Below are 16,014 nucleotides of genomic sequence, written 5' to 3' on the forward strand. Positions count from 1 at the left end.
ACTCTGCGTCTATGACTACGGCGGTGTATTTTTCGCCGTTCGGATATTCGGCTGCGTCGACAAAGCGCGCGTTTCTTTCTCTGCCGAATGAACGGAGCAGAGCCTTGGCTCTCGTCTTTCTTCTGCCTCGGTTGTAATCGGGGTGCACGTTTCTTGGCATGGTTGCCACCGCAATGGTGTCTCTAATTTTGTTGGGGATTTGCATTTTCTGGTCGTGCTGGTTGTGGTACATTATGCCGAGCGTGTTCATAATGTACTTTCTCGTCGTGGTGGTCGACAAGCGTTCGAGCTGCGAGATGCGTTGTGCTTCGGCTATTTCTTCTAGGGTGTTGTATATGCCCAGCTGAGCCAGGAGCTCGGTGCTCGTCGATTCCGGGAGGCCCAGGGATATCTTGTACGTTTTCCTTATGATCGTGTTGATCTTGTTCTTTTCCGCGATGTACCAGTTGTGGTAGGCGGCTACGTAGGCGATGTGGCTGACAACGAATGAGTGGATCAGTCGAATGACGTTTTCTTCCTTCATGCCCGCGTGTCTATTGGTTATTCTGTTTATGAGTCTCGTGGCGCTGGTGACTTTGCCTTCGATCTTCCTCATGGTTTCGCCGTTAGCTCCGTTGGCCTCAATGATCATTCCGAGAATTTTGATCTTGCTTACTTTGGGGATTGCGTTTCCGTCTTGGGTGTACAGGCCGATTTCCTCGAACTCTCGGGGTCCTGTGTAGCTCTTTGGTGGTATGCCTCTGCGCGTGGGCCGGTAAAGGAGTAGTTCGGACTTGCTCGGGGTGCATTTGAGGCCCGTTCCTTGGAGGTACTCTTCGACTTTGTGAATGGCCGTTTGTAGTGCGTGTTCAATTTGGCCGTCACAGCCCCGGTCCGCCCAAATCGTTATATCATCTGCGTATATTGCGTGGTGGATTCCTTCGATTTCCCGTAGTTTGCTGGGGAGACCCAGCATGAGTAAGTTGAAAAGGAGCGGGGATATAACTGAGCCCTGGGGGGTACCTGTACTTCCCTGTTTTCGTTCTTCGGACTCGAGGTCGCCAACCGTAAAGGTGGCTATGCGATCGTTCAGAAAATCCCTCACGTAGTTGTAGGCCCTTTTCCCCAGGTTCAGATTAGACACTTGTTTAAGGATCGACTCGTGAGCGACGTTGTCGAATGCTTTCTCCAGGTGTAGTCCTAGGATGGCTCCGGTGTTTCTTGTCTTGTTGTCAAGGATCTGGTTCATTAGTTGTAACATGACGTCCTGCGTGGACAGGCGGGATCGGAAGCCTATCATGGTGTGGGGGTAGACTTCCGTCTCTTCTAGATGGCTGTTTTTTTAGCAGCATTGTGCGCATCATTTTACTAAATTTTCGCGCTTGCAAGGGTTGTCGAATCTGGAACGAGTATGTTCGTAAGGAATGGTAGGACAAAAAAGACAGGTTGGATTTTCACTCATAGAACACACACAAAAAAAGAAGAACAACTAGTCGCCGAAAGTGTAGCGTTGTCTGTGTGGTTTTATGCACAAGTGAACACGAATGTTTCGGTCTTCTTTTTAAAGCTAGTGTTTAATTACGAGTTCTAGTATTCACCGAGACTCGCATGAAATCATTGGTTTAAGAACATCTCGTCTGGTAGAGTAGCAAATTCGCGTAAAAAGAAAGACGCTAAAAAGCAGAAAAGTGGGAGAGAGGTGTAATAGGTATTAGACGTTACTGTCAAAAAATTCTCCAACGATAACAATAATTCCTAATGCAAAATTTGAGAGCAGCTCTGTACGTGTTTCCATTTCGCGATATATTGTTTGGCGCGGACAATGTATCGTGCGGCATGTTGCAAAAGGAGCGAAGTGTGGCGCGACTGCCTCGCTAATCGGGAGATCGGGAGAGGCAGCGCGTGGGAGACGCGTGGGTGCGATTCACAGTAGCCGCCGCAGAAAGACCACCGCTCATGTAACGCTTTGTGTTCATATATGGTATCGATGGCGTCATCGGTGAACAGACGATGCAAGGTCGATCCAAACAGGTCGCGAAGCTTCGGGCGAAAAGCAGTTCAGTAGAAATTGCCACCGGCATCGGCTAGGGTGGTTATGGGAGCAGCGATTGAAGCGCGACTATGTTTGCAGGGAAGAAACATTGGGAAAGAAAAAAAGCGTTCTTTAATACAAGCGAGACACAGTTAGATTAATTCAACTAAAATAAGATACCTGGTCAATATTATATATCCGTGACGAGTTGAGAAAATATGCGTTTATTTAATTTTATTATTATTAATAAATACATTTCTTTTCAGCACCCCTCGTTACAGGGGGCGTTGACGCCGCTCTCGTTCGCAATGTAATGTAGCTCTTGAAATGCGCAGAAAGGCGTGCTCGTAAAGTTCACCTGTTGAAATACGCCCCCCTCACACGTCGTGTTTTTGTGCTTGTCAACGTTTGTCTGAATTTTTTTACGCGGGTAGCTTCCTCGCTTCTGAACCTGTTCAGTCAAAAATAGTGACTTATGATCGGCAGATAATTGTTATTTGTTTTCGTGCGGCTGCGCTGGGTGACGCGCTTGACGTCCGACGATAGGACCAGCGCTCTACACCTAAAGCTTTCGTCGGGCTCCAAAGAAAGTCTGTTCTGTGCAGGGGCGCGATTTCGACAACCGCACGGCTGACTTTTTCCTCCATCACTTCCCGCGCTGAAAGCTGGAAACACCCATCAAGTCGATTGGCGGGGCTTTTGAATATATAGCTCTAAAGGCAGGCCGGCAAAACAAACTTCGCGCTTTCGAAAACAAAAGACGTCACTTCTGTTTTTAATGGATATGGCGTAACATTATTTTTTCTTCCGCCGGAAGTGTTCCTACCACATACAGATGGCGCTAAGCCCTATGAACCGCCAATGAATCGCCATGTTTTGAACGTATGGCCTCCTATGGACCTTGGACGATGCGTGCTACTCTGGCGTCATCTTGTAGCTTTCGTCAACGCAGAGCCCGTCTCGCGCGACACAACGCTTTTTCTATACCCTCCTCCTCCGCTTTTCACGTCATGGCTTCACTGCAATCTCCTCCTCTGCTTTCCTCGTCGCGCTGTCTTCACTCTCGCCGTCTTTTATCACCCGCTGCGCTCCGCGTTGGCCTTTCATCGTTCGCTGTGCTCATTCGCTCGTCAAAATCCTTGACACAAATATTCAAGCCGTAAATAAAAACATTGAATCTTACAGGCAATAGAACGTGACGCGTTCTCTCCAATGCAACAAATTTTATTCCAAGCAGTCCTGTGGTTGTCTCATAAAATAATTTCTACCCTTTACACCTATTTAAATTGGGAAATGGGAGTTGGCCACGAGCAGGACCCTGATTTAAAGCTAGCGAGCATCACGGCGCAATAAAACCTGGTATGATGTGTCTAATGATGAACTTTTCATTACGTCCTAAATTCGCTTAAGAAAATAAAGTGCAAGGGAATTACGTAACAATGACAGAGGCTATTACGATTTTGCACCTTGTTTTCACTTCTCCGTCATTAATGCTTGAAGCACAATTAGCGTATACAGTCCTTGCCTTCCCCTCTTTAACGAGTGTTTCTGCTCGTCCTCCCCCTTCTGCCTCCGCTTCCGTTGTGTCGTCTATCCACCTTCAAGGAAGCGAGAGTAACCAATTTGTACCCTTTGAAAGAAATAGTGAGGCACGGCGTCTTGCTTCCACTTCACTTCGTTTCCCGTAATCTGACGATAAAGATAGACAGCGCGAAAAAAAAAACAAAAAAACATGCGACTCATATTCCGATGAAGGTACCATGGCCGCTTGCACGTTCTCGTATGGAAAAGTTTTTCAGCGGGCAGATATTCGAAACAAACAAATGCTTGTTATTTTAGGTGGACCCTAATTACCACAGATTAAGCGAAATTCAGTTCTTATAATGCGTTTCCAGAAGCAGAAATCTTTGTTCGGCCCTTCTAAATATTCTGTGTTCGGGATGTCACACTGTACTGGGTAATTAATTGGACTTATCTTGATATTGAATTATTTGCTTGGAAAAGCGTTTAATTGGTGCGCCAGTGTTGCTTACCGGAATGCCGATCTTTGTCGCACATTTGTGTACCTTTTCGTTCCCGAAAAAAAATAGAAGAAAACGCAGCAGGCGTGTGCGGTCCCGAAGAATCACGGCCCAGTTTCCAGCAAAACTGTTTCTTGCGAGCAGTCGTTTTAAGAAATTCCGTTGGTTGTAATTAAAACACATACCTTGCAACGTTACACGCCCTCGCCCCTTCGAAACGTTGGCCGCCTACAACGGTCTCGAGCACTTGCTTAAGGAAATTTTACTAAAAGCCGCACTTCACCGACACATTCATTTCTTAAGTTTTCGTACAGATAAGCCATAATGTTTCTACTTTTTACACCAAGTCTGATCTCCGTATGTTTTATAGTATAGCTAGCTCAATCCTAAGCTTGCCCTAAACCACTTTTTTAACGCTTCGGAGCACTTGCATAAGCAGTTTGTTGCAACGGATGTAACTAAACCACAAACTTTGTACTCTGCCTACACATATCCCTAAACGGCCGCCTATTCCACCGAAGTATGTACGCAAAGTGACTCGTTGAGCTCGGAAAATACGACACGGGCGTCTCGTACAAGAAAATAAAGTGGGTACAGGACTAGGCTGCAGTAATTGTTTGCAAAGTGCGTAATTAGGGAAGAAACGCTGGAGTTTCGCGACACAATATACTTGGATGCCCCCTATTCCCATCGCATATGCACTCAGTGTGGCTTAGAGTTGTCTCGTTGCAATGGGAAACATAAGTGATGAGAGCCGATTAACGCTTTCGAAGCTCGAGCACCTGTTGAACGGGTGTTTTTAGAAAGCCTGTAATTTATTCACTCATATCAACCAGGCACCAACATAGCCCACAGTCTTCCTCGTATTTCAACCATGGTTCACTGTGGCACTTGTTTTTCGTAACAGATCTTGTTAAATTCTGCGCCTTCGTAAAACACGCATATAATACACCGGAGCTCTTGGAAACGTAATTTACTTGAAATGCCTCAATGGATCCGTGCACTTGGAAATTCGCCGGCACGTCTGCTATAGCCTGGCCCGTATTCTCAGAGAACAGACCACAAGTTGCTGTTAACATTGCTTTGTTGACACAGTTTTTATAAGTGCCGCCTAACAAAACACTGATATTTTTACTACGAATTGCTTGCGTTCAATCATCTGTGCAAACTGCGCTCTTGTTGGACTGCGTACATATAACCTCATAATTCTCAGGTTGCCGCCGACTATAGCCATTATCCTTATCCAACCAACTTCTGACCACATCGTGCCCATTTTCCGGTGAACCTCCGTCTTATTTCGCGCCTTTACTTCAAGCTATTTCCGGTTTGATTTTTACTTCGAAATTTACTCCTGTGTTCTAGAACGTTAGTCCACTCAACACTGCATCTCGACTCGAGAAAGCGGATGGCAGCACCTCCCTTGGAGAGAAAGTGGCCACTGCGCTTCATTTACTTAGCGCGGCAATTCTTGAGACGGTGTGCTCAACTAGTTGGAGTGGACGAAGAGTTTAGCGATGGGTATGTTTGAGAAGACTGGGGTCAGTTTTGCATAATATTTGGTAATGCAGTCTTAGATCGAAGGAAGTGGTTTGAGGGGTCGGTTGATATGTGGTTCTGGGACTCTATGTACAAGCAACTTGCGTGCGCTGATGAGGCCTCCAACAACCGGTTACATAAGAGGGACATTTCAATGAGGTAGGTGTGCGGGCCTGTTCACGTAGCATAAAGTTCAGATTTTTAGGAGCAGTGTTTAGACGAACCGCTAAGAAAGCGCAATGTGTGTTTTTTTTTTGTCCTTGTGCTTGGTCTAAGCATTGTTCCTGCAAAAGTTGAAATTTAGGGCTGCATCATTGCACCAATTTGGGGAGCGAGAAAAGTCTGTAACAGTACCTGAAATGCCACACGAATCGCGCTTCACTAGAGATGGGTGGCGAACTCGAAAGGCGGCGAATGCGAAATGTGTTCCTGCTCAACTCATCTGAGCACTCACATACATTTCAGGACTTTCAAGAGAAAGAAGCATCAAAGAAGACAGATCTGGCGATTGAACGTTTGCTCTTTGAGGCACAGTGTTTGCTTCAGATAAGGAATAACTTTCAATTTTTTGCCTGTCGGCAATTTTAAGTTAGCTCCCCGACGACAAGACGAGTTTGGAAAAGCTACATGGCTAAGGTATACGCATGTTTTCGGTAAGAGGCAATTAAGAAGTTTTTTCCGTTTCTACGAATTCCTTTCGATCGACACCTATCGATAATAGACACCCAGAAATAATTTCAGAGAGTCGCAGCAGATGCCGGTAAGGACAAAGCCGATTATTTGGGTGGTGGTCTGCTTTTCTGTTGTTTCAGCGTAGTCTTGTCGTCCTGATATGCAAATTTCGCGTGTTCGCGGAAATCATAGTAAGTGCATAATTTGCGGCCTGTCGTGTAGCCCCACCGTCGGTTCGATTTAGGTGCCTTTTCAACCACGTTTGTCAGGGAATGGCCACGAAAGAGACTACTGAGCGTTCCGTTCCTTCTGTCGAGGCATTAGAGTCCAGTATTGACATGCTGCCTTTGTGTCAGTTAGCGCAAGATTCGCGGCGCGCGCTTATCGGAATTACATCTTTGATATACAGATACTTGCGTCTGTCCAAAAGCCGAGAAATATAGATATCGGTGGTAAGACGGGCTAAACGACACACAGCTGAATAAAATATGAAAAAAAATCATTGCGTATAATATAACCGAAAGAGGTAGAAGGTGGTGACAAGGTTTTCGCGACGCTGAAATAACTGCAAGAACTTCCTCTGGGTTTACCATGTAAAACACCTTACCTATGCATTTCTTTAAGCAGTTGCTTTTAACTACTACTTCTTCTGCTCCTAGCGACCACTGCTTTCTTTCTTCACAGTTTTTCAGATCGCATATAGGCTGTGTGATTTTCGTAGAGCTAACACAAAGCTTTGCCGTCATGCGTCAGCTCAGCACTCTAGAACTTGCGCTGCTTACAACGACAAGCAATGATTCTGAAAAAAAAAAATATCAGTGTGAATTGATTGGCAAGGAAGGAAGGAAACTAATACGATACATACAAAAAGTTACGAAATGGTGGTTATCTCCGATACCCACACTCTATAAAAAACGTTTATGACCTTTCGGCCTTATCTTGCACTCACTGACTGATCATCATTTATCTTCCATACCTTTTCCTTTCATTACCGCTCTGTGCGCTTACTGCTTTCCTGCCACGAACGCTATTATGCCGCGCTGATAGCGGGAATGCCTTTCTCGACCTGAAGGCACCCGGCGTGCTGGGTTAGAAGAAGCGGACGCATGATACATGACGATAAGTTAATCTGGATAATGTGAGAAACTTCGCATCTATTCGGCCCCATTTTGTACACAAACGAAAATCGTCCCGTGCCTTGCGCACATTTACCGTATTTACCAGTCTGCGCTCGCTACGATCCTGTCACGAAAGCTTGGTTATACGCGCATGGCGTTCATAAAGTGTAAGCGTAAAGCTTCCTGCTAACATTTCTGGAGGCAACTGTGGTGTTGTGATTGCTCCATTGCCATAGAAATAATGGGTACACTATAAAAAGATAAATGCGAAAAAAAAGAAAATTTTATTCTCGCTACAGAAACTATAACTCAGTGGAAAAATCGGAGATTATTTATTGTATAAACATATCTGTTGATGCTCAAAGGCACTTTTTTCATCTTAACAGAAATATTACCCATATGGTTAACTTAAAAAAATATTTGTCATCAACATTGTGAACGAAATGAGCATTCCTCGCCCCTTTACTGTCACCGAGGAACGTTTGTCTGTAACTTCACTAGCCACTTAAGTATAGGCAGATAGATACCCCGTTAACGAGGAAAATAGTCCTAATTTACGAATAAGCTACCGCTGATATATGCTGTCAAGGCATGTCACTGAGAGCACGGCTGCATAAACCCGTAGAATGGATACTGGTATGGTGCCGCGGAGTGCATGGTTTCTTGTAGCCGGGTGTCCCGTCGTATCGCATGTTTTATCTAGCGTGGTTGCTTGAGCTTGTAGGATCATTTGAAACCGCACCCCAGCGTTTGACTCTTTCGTACACCATGAAAGTTTCAGTCATGAGAGGAGTAGCAGTTACTCCCATAAAAGAGTCAACTATGTGACCCATTTTTTTGTAAAATAGCAAAAAAAAAAAAGCAATCAATCGAATATGTTAGTTTAACCACATGAAAAAGTTAGAAACAAAAAGGAGAATAAAACAGAGACAAACATGTTACAAACATTTGCATACGTTTCGTGCTTTTTTTTCCCCCAAGAAACCTTATACAGTACTGTTGCAAAGATTTGTATAATCTGCCTGCTTGCGGCTTGAGAAGGCCCTGTAGCGTTGTTTACTAAGGTGCATTTCTTTCCATATTTCCAGGCAATTATTTATTTCTAAATGCACGAAGGCCATACGCCTGTACACGCGTAAATAAATATTGAGAATTTCGGATTTGTAACGTAATATTTTGTTCAACAAGGTCGAGTTTTAGAGCCAAAAATCAATCTGAAGGCGAAAGCATGAAGTTCAGCCAAAGTCATGTACTAACAAGCATTGCAGCCATGCTTGCAGCTCCCATAGACATCGGCGCCAGAGTTCGCTCTTGTAAAATTTTTTTACAAACTTTACGCTTCAAATTATGCCGACCGTGCAACGTTGAAGAAAGGAAAGCCGCTCAGGATAGATAATGATTATTGTTTGAAGGCGAGATAAGCCTCAAAGGCAGCGAACGATTCTTAGAGTGTAGTTAAATACTCACTCTGCCGTTTCTCTACAGTGTGCCTGGGTGCCGTGTATATATTGCACCTAATGCGACGCGTAAGAAACCGATTATGTGGCCCTGATAAGAAGCTTTCGGGTTGTGGCGCCTTACCACCATCCTTTGCCTGGAGGACGAAAGACTCGGAGCAGGAAGCTTTATAATAACAAGCACCGGTGTTGTTTGAATTGGAAGAACGACATAAGATTTTCCCCGGGCTGCAGGTGTTGCGTGTGTTCTCTTTAACTTCGCCATATGCGTTGATTTTTCGGAGTTGTTATGCAAATAATTGTCGCTGCGTCTTGCGTCTTCTACTTGATTTGTTATATAGCTTTTAAAATACGTTTCCCGTCGTATCACCCCTTTATTAAAAAGAAAGCTTGCTGTTGTGGTGAGGCCTCCGAAGCGTCTGTTACCAGCAGTGGCAACATCATAATATAAATAAATTATTGAGCAGCGATAATCCGGAAAACAAGTCAACATGAATAAATGAGGGGGTGTAATGTTACTTTAGTCTCAGTCTGCACACGGGATCATTGTAATATCGAAGGTATTATGTTCGATATAGGATGGGGCCTCAGCCTGCAGAATAACACAGGTGTATTTCAACGCATGCTTACTATTCGTCGAAGTAACCAAAGGAGCTATAAACTCAAGCCAGGAAAACATATATTTGCGGTATTTGCACGAAACCATCACAATAATGAAGGCTTTTCTAGCAGGGCTGATAAAGGTTGCTAGTACGCAACGATATGACCGCAGCTCTTGCAATAACGTACGGGGAGCTAAATATGAGCGCTGAATGACATTCGCTGAAGTAAGTAATAAAAAAAAAGTAAAACTGGCAACGTGATCCTTTAGTTAGGACCTTTGCACGGAACCTGTCGAATTATCATTCGTATTTCTACCATTGTGTGGTGAACACCTCCTTGATCGGAAAGAGGATTTCACAGCAGCGCTAAAAGTAACGCGCTGCTAGGTCGTGCAGAACACCATTCGGCGCCGTCTTCATGCATGCATGCTGGGATATCCGTTTGCAGTATGAAGCCTTGCCTTCGCAGTTGGCACAGGAATAACCTTGATATCACAGAGAAAAAACGCTTCCTATTCAAACACAGTGTTTGCCGACGTCTATTCTCTGACGTGTTACCCTGCAAGGACTGGAACGAAGGGGAACAGAGTCCTAGAGAGGAATGTGGTCAACTTATTTGGCGTTTTATAGTGTTAAAAACTCAAGGCAAGAATGGCTGCGCACGCAAACGTAGAGTCGCGTGCAATATGACTTACAACATCCTTGTTTATGGTTGAAGGGGCTCCATGGCTGCGCGGCGGCTTTGACATGCGAAATAGGGGTTTAAGAAATGCCGCTAACTTAAGCTGCGTTTAAGTCGGGGACTTACCGTGTGTCTGCGCAGCCGCACACTCTTAGAGCCCCTTCTACCATGGGCACCGGTGTTGCAGGTCACATTGCACCTGACTGTACGTCATATTTTGTTTCAGCGAGGACACTGTATATTTAGAAAGGAGGTGTTCGGGCTCCTTCCAAAATTCTTCCGTGACACAGAACTGGAGTTTGAATAGCCAGATGGGTGGACGGGCTAGCAGGGCGCAGTTGGATTAATGGCGCGCGGCATGTGGCATCTCAGTTGAACTGCTGTGCTTCCTCGCTGTTAGTCTTGCCTGTATGTGCTGGGACGGGCTTTAGACGCTTAATACCGCATTTGATTAGGGGCACTTGGGCGGAGGCATTGCTGGAAGTTTTGCAAGGTGAGGTTCTCCTGTAGCTATACAAAAAAGGAATAGGAAATGCTGACTATAAACATCTGTTTGCCAACTTCGTTCGTCTACGTCTTGCGCAGTTCCGTACCGTTTGCAGCGTGCATCAAACAGCCGACAAGCACCTTTCTAGAACACACTGTCCCTAGCCGCACTAAATCAGTGACAAAATCTGTAACGTTAAGCCAGATGCCACAGTAAATTAAAGTTTACGTCGTCGCCCGTATTTATAATCCATGCCGTGTCGTCGCTGGCGAAATGTTTTCTCCTATATATGCCACTGAACGCATATAGTGTAGACCGAACTGGTTTGAGCGTTTTGTGTGCTCTTCATTTAAATATACAGCAACAATACATAGAAAACCAAAGTACGCGTTTCGTTTACCGAAAGCAATAAGGTCTGGATGATTGATTTCCACTGCTTATAACTGATCACCGGAGTTTATTATAAACTGAAGAGCTCAGGGCGTATGTCCCACTCGTTTATCACTTCGCCGTTGAAAGGCCCTGCCAGATAAGTGATTCATCACTCTGTACCTAGGACACTTTCTGCCTTTTCACAATTATGTATTAGGACACTGTACAAGACGTTGACAGGGGGTCAGCCTAAATGGCTTTATCTACTCGACAAAAAGAAATAAAGCAGTGAGAGGTTCAGTCGGTGCTGCATTTACCGGTTCGTCCCCCCGGTAGTATTATGTCTTCGCGTTTCATTATGCAAACCTTAGACTCTTTTGAGCATTCATTTGTCAGCTTACGCCTGAATGGGCTTTCGATGTGTGATTTGACATAAGAAAATCGAAGGTTATTTTAATGATTATCGAGGAATTATGGAACGGCCTCACTACTAGTGGCATCAACGTAGGAGGGATGCTGCGAAAATGTGCTTTCAGCTAAGGCAACTAGAGGAATTTCCACAAGGGACTTGCACAAAGAACACTGACTGACGTCGTCGCCAAGTTCTTTCGTGGACTCACTATGACGTTGTCGTGATAGAGTGAGCAGGGCTCATGTGTACACAGCATAGACTCGTTTATTAGTTACTACTGTGAAAACACTGCCGCTATGTTGCACTATTGTTACTTGGCACGCTTGGGCGTCTTCCGTCGCGTCATATCCCGGCAGCAGTCTTTCATTGGTGGATGGGGAGAGTGTACGACATCACTCTCTTTGCTACAGTGGCGACAAAAGTGGTCGTTGGAGGTTTCGGGAACGTTTCTTTTTAAATTGTGGCGCTGCTCCATTTAGTTGGAAAAAGAAGGCCGCGGGTTCCTTCTTGGCACAGACTGTACGAAAGGTTTCTCGTATAAGGTAAGAAACACTGCCAGCTCTGCGTGGTTGTATACTATGATGTTGGGCTGCTGAGCACGAGGTCGCGGGATCCAATCCCGGCCACGGCGGCCGCATTTCGATGGGGGCTAAATGCGAGAACACCCGTGTACTTAGATTTAGGTGCACGTTAATGATCCATAATGAGGCACGTCCTCAACTACGACGTGCCTCAGAAACAGGAAGTGGTTTTAGCACGTAAAACCCCATAACTTAATTTTTTTAGTGGTTGTATAAGTGGCTGATCCAGACATAGAGCATGTTTTAGGTTCTAAAAGATAAAATACTGACGGCAAGAGGCCTTCGGCCTAGCTACATGCTTTGGAGAGGCGAGGACTGTTATAAGAAAAATACCTTGGCACCATGGCCATTAAAATAATTAAGAAATAAAAAAATTAAAATGAAACACTGCAGCCCATCGCTGCATGCGCACCAGTACAGTTTCTGGAGGAATCAGTACCATTAGAAACGTCACTAAATTTGGTTCGGCTGCCTGTTTATCTAATCATTGTGCGTATGGGGACGTCGGTAACGGCGACCGCAATGACAATGTTCCTCGTAACAATGTAGGACTATACACACACATATATATATATATAAAGTTTCTATGCTATGGCACATTGTACTAGTGACTGAACTTCACACAGAGTGTCGTCAGGAGCTCTCCTCAGTTTTTGCCTCCTCCATATGACGATGAATATTTCAACACTATTGCACATGCCCACAACGGGGCATCGGCTAAGAAGTCTGTGCGCTTGTATATCATCTTAATAATTTCTATACAATGACTACAACTACAAGCGAGGCTTGCCCAAGAAGAGTGGGGCACATATTGTGCCACAAATTAGCTCTTTGAGATGATCGCCGCTTGTTGATGTTGAATATAATTTCCACACTATGGAACACGCCCGCAATGGGGGATCGGCCAAGATGCGGGCGGTACATCTCAAATAAATAAAAGTAATGAGGAAGTACACGCCTCTAAAAGATTTATCACATTGTGTGGCACGGGCGCGCCAGTTTGTTTAACGACGAAGACGGATTAATGAAATGCGCAAGTTGATGGCATGCCATTAACCGCTTCGCGAAAGTTTCACTTCACATAGATTCCAACATGTGCTTTGCGCCTGCATTATCCTTTTTATATAAAAAAACAAACAGTTAATGCTTTTCGACGACAACGGCAGGCCACTCATCGGCCTTTTATTAGGTAATTTATATCAACTACTGTCAGCACACTCCCCTTTATAGCCATCCAATTAGGGCTCTGTGAATCTGTCTCCCTAATAAAGTCGTCTCTATTTGCTTTTACGCTCCGCTGCGAATTTCGCTCGGAGTTGCCTTTGGTTAGGTTACAGAGGACGGCTTGGATTATTACCTGAATTCGTAACTAAAATGAAATTGGTTTTGTCCCCCTAACCACACAATAGCCTGATTTCTCCCCCCCCCCCCCCTCTCAACCCCAAAGTTAAATTTTTTCCTTTTTAAGTCTTAGGCCGATTCGATTCTTGTTGTCCGCCCCGAACTCAGCAGAGAACTATGCTCACCGCACAAAACTTTTATGTACTCAACGCAACGATGAATGGTACCTGAAAGAAATGCAACCTGTTAACGTGACATGTTCTTTTGGTTTTCTATGCCTGAATCTGCTTGTTTTCCTGTTTCAGTTCCATTTCTCCCTTGCTTTCTGATTACCACTATCCCTCAGAAAAAAAAAAATGATGTTGGGGCTAGTTTAGCGCAGCGCAAATTTCATGGCCAGTCCACTCATGTCGCGTCCCTCGAGAGCGTCGTGTTTGTAAAGTAAGGTTTGGCGATAAGCAAAGAACGTTGCCATTTGTTGCATTGACTGCTAATATATATATTTTTTTCTCGCCATGCATTGAAATGGGAGTGATTACACGTTGCTCCGAGCACATTTGACAATAAATCATGCAGCGCAAGATGCGGACCTGATAGATAACCACGCCATATCTCAAAAATATTTGCAATGTGGCAGCTGCTAAAAGATGTTCTGTTTGTTAAACGCAGACATAATATACAGTATACGAATCTTTAAGAGCCATGTTTACTTTTCTGAAATAAACGTAGGCTCTCTACACAAAGGAGGCTTACTTTACGACTTCAAAGATCGCCTGAGCATCTTCTCTTCCACTTAGGCTGTTAAAAAGACGCTGATATCAGATATTGCTCGACAACATCATTTCATACCAATCAAGGGTGCCTTAGGGTGACATCAAGGGATCCGCGCTTGTCCAGCGTGTTTTCTTCTTCGTCCGTTGTCCTTTGCGCGGTTACATTGTGCATTCATTGGTTACACATTCATTGCTCATTACATTGGTTACAAGTGCCTTAATAGCCTAACATGGTTAAATTTCAATACGTCATGACACGATTCAATGAGAACTCCGCGCTTGAATGACTTTTTCCGGCATCTTTTTATGTGGGCAACTGGTGCATACGTATAATAATAAACCATCTCGATGTGACCCGACATCCGCTTCACCTTAGTGTTACCAGGCACGGTTAATCTATTTTAATATAACAGCAGAACGTGTAATAATTTTCGCCTGTTTGCAGTTGGTGGAATATGGGCCAATCCGAATCCCCGGAATAAAGTTTGGCAACAGCAAGACCATTTTCCTTGACTCGCCGCTTCTAAGGGGGAGTTGTTCCTCATTTGCAAACACGACAGTCTTCATTGATTATGCAGACAATTTTTAGTTAACTTTCCTTTTCGTAGTGGTTGTGGAGATTAACCAGTGTATCTAAACAATGTTCTATGTGGCGGCTGTTGGCATAAGGCTCCTGAATGAACACGAGAAATCTGCATGCACCTGTTGCGATCAGTGAAGTGTAGGCCACATGCCTAGAGACATACTTTCATCGAAGGCCTCTTCGCTGTCCTCGTTTTGCAGTAGTCAAGGAACAACAATTGACCCGATGGTTACTTGAATTGTATTACATATTTGCGGTGCTAAATACAGAACGCAACATGAAATAGCCGGGTGGTCAGTGAACGCGAGCATGGATCACTAAAACAGAATTAGGCTGTCTGATCCAGTTTTACTATACTAATCGATGCTCATCCTTACTCGTTTATGTTGGATTCCGTGTTTAGCGCTTAATGTATGTTCTATATCATTTTCCGACTATTTCCACTTCATACTGTTCTTCTTATCTTTTTCTCTTGTGCGTTATGCTTTTGTAGTAAGAAGCTGAGTAGTGCTAACCGCCAAGTCGACGCTGTTACTCGTTCTTAAAAGCTTGCGTTAGAAGAGTGATGGTTTAGGCTATTTGGTTTTCCATTCTAGATTGTGTGGTACAGCGCGAAGCAGGGACAAGGGAGGCAAGAACGGCATCAGGGTTTGCAAGATCTAAGATCTGAGTGGCACAGACAGGGCAGGCTAAAAAAGCCCTTGTCCTCGTTCTTCTTGCGTCCGTTGTCCCTGCTTCGCGCTGTACCACACAATCTTACATTAGAGACCCCGATTCCACGTTTTTTTCTGGAGCCGCGAAGACAAGTGCATCCTGTTTGCTGTACTGTGCAGCGTTGGTGAGGCTACAAGATGTGAGCAATTGCACGCTGATAAGCCGATACTTAGTTAGAATGGTGCGTAATTGGATACTGTCATGGCCTTGTCATTAAAAAGATACCTACAGTAAGTCAGCAAATGAACGATTGAGTTGCGAACTGTCCGTAAGTTGGAGGCACATTTGCAATACGGCCTTATGATGACTGCAGATTGAGCTTGAAGTGCACTGCAGTGATTTGTCGAAGAAGATCGTAAATGCAATGACGCGGTTCCTCGCCCTCCAGGCAAAAAATAAAGAAGTGACTGGCCGGTACAACTTGTACTGCACTGCTTGACATTAAAGAGGACAGCCACGAAGAAACGCTGAGCATTTGTTTTTTCTTCATCAATAGTTTTTCTTGTTTGTGTCGTACAACGAACCCGAGCTTTTACCGTTGGGTTACTGAACGTTGCCCATTTTAATGTTTCTGTGAACGTCGTTTAACTTCATGCAAGGCGGAGTCAAACTAACAGAGACAAAATTTTAGCCAAGAAGTGCGTACTGCGAA

The 16,014-nt window shown here is 44.5% G+C and overlaps 1 long non-coding RNA gene across 1 annotated transcript in view; it reads left to right on the forward strand.

Moving 5' to 3' along the window:
- The window catches only part of LOC129383768 (uncharacterized), a 67,205-nt gene extending 52,617 nt beyond the window's left edge, over nucleotides 1–14,588 (forward strand). Inside the window, exon 3 of the long non-coding RNA XR_008611639.2 lies at nucleotides 14,511–14,588. This is a non-coding gene — a long non-coding RNA (uncharacterized lncRNA). The remainder of the gene's footprint in view (nucleotides 1–14,510) is intronic.
- The last annotated feature ends 1,426 nt before the right edge of the window (nucleotides 14,589–16,014 follow it).

This window comes from Dermacentor andersoni, chromosome 9 (assembly GCF_023375885.2).
Source record: "Dermacentor andersoni chromosome 9, qqDerAnde1_hic_scaffold, whole genome shotgun sequence".
In the NCBI taxonomy this organism is placed as follows: Eukaryota; Metazoa; Arthropoda; class Arachnida; order Ixodida; family Ixodidae; genus Dermacentor; species Dermacentor andersoni.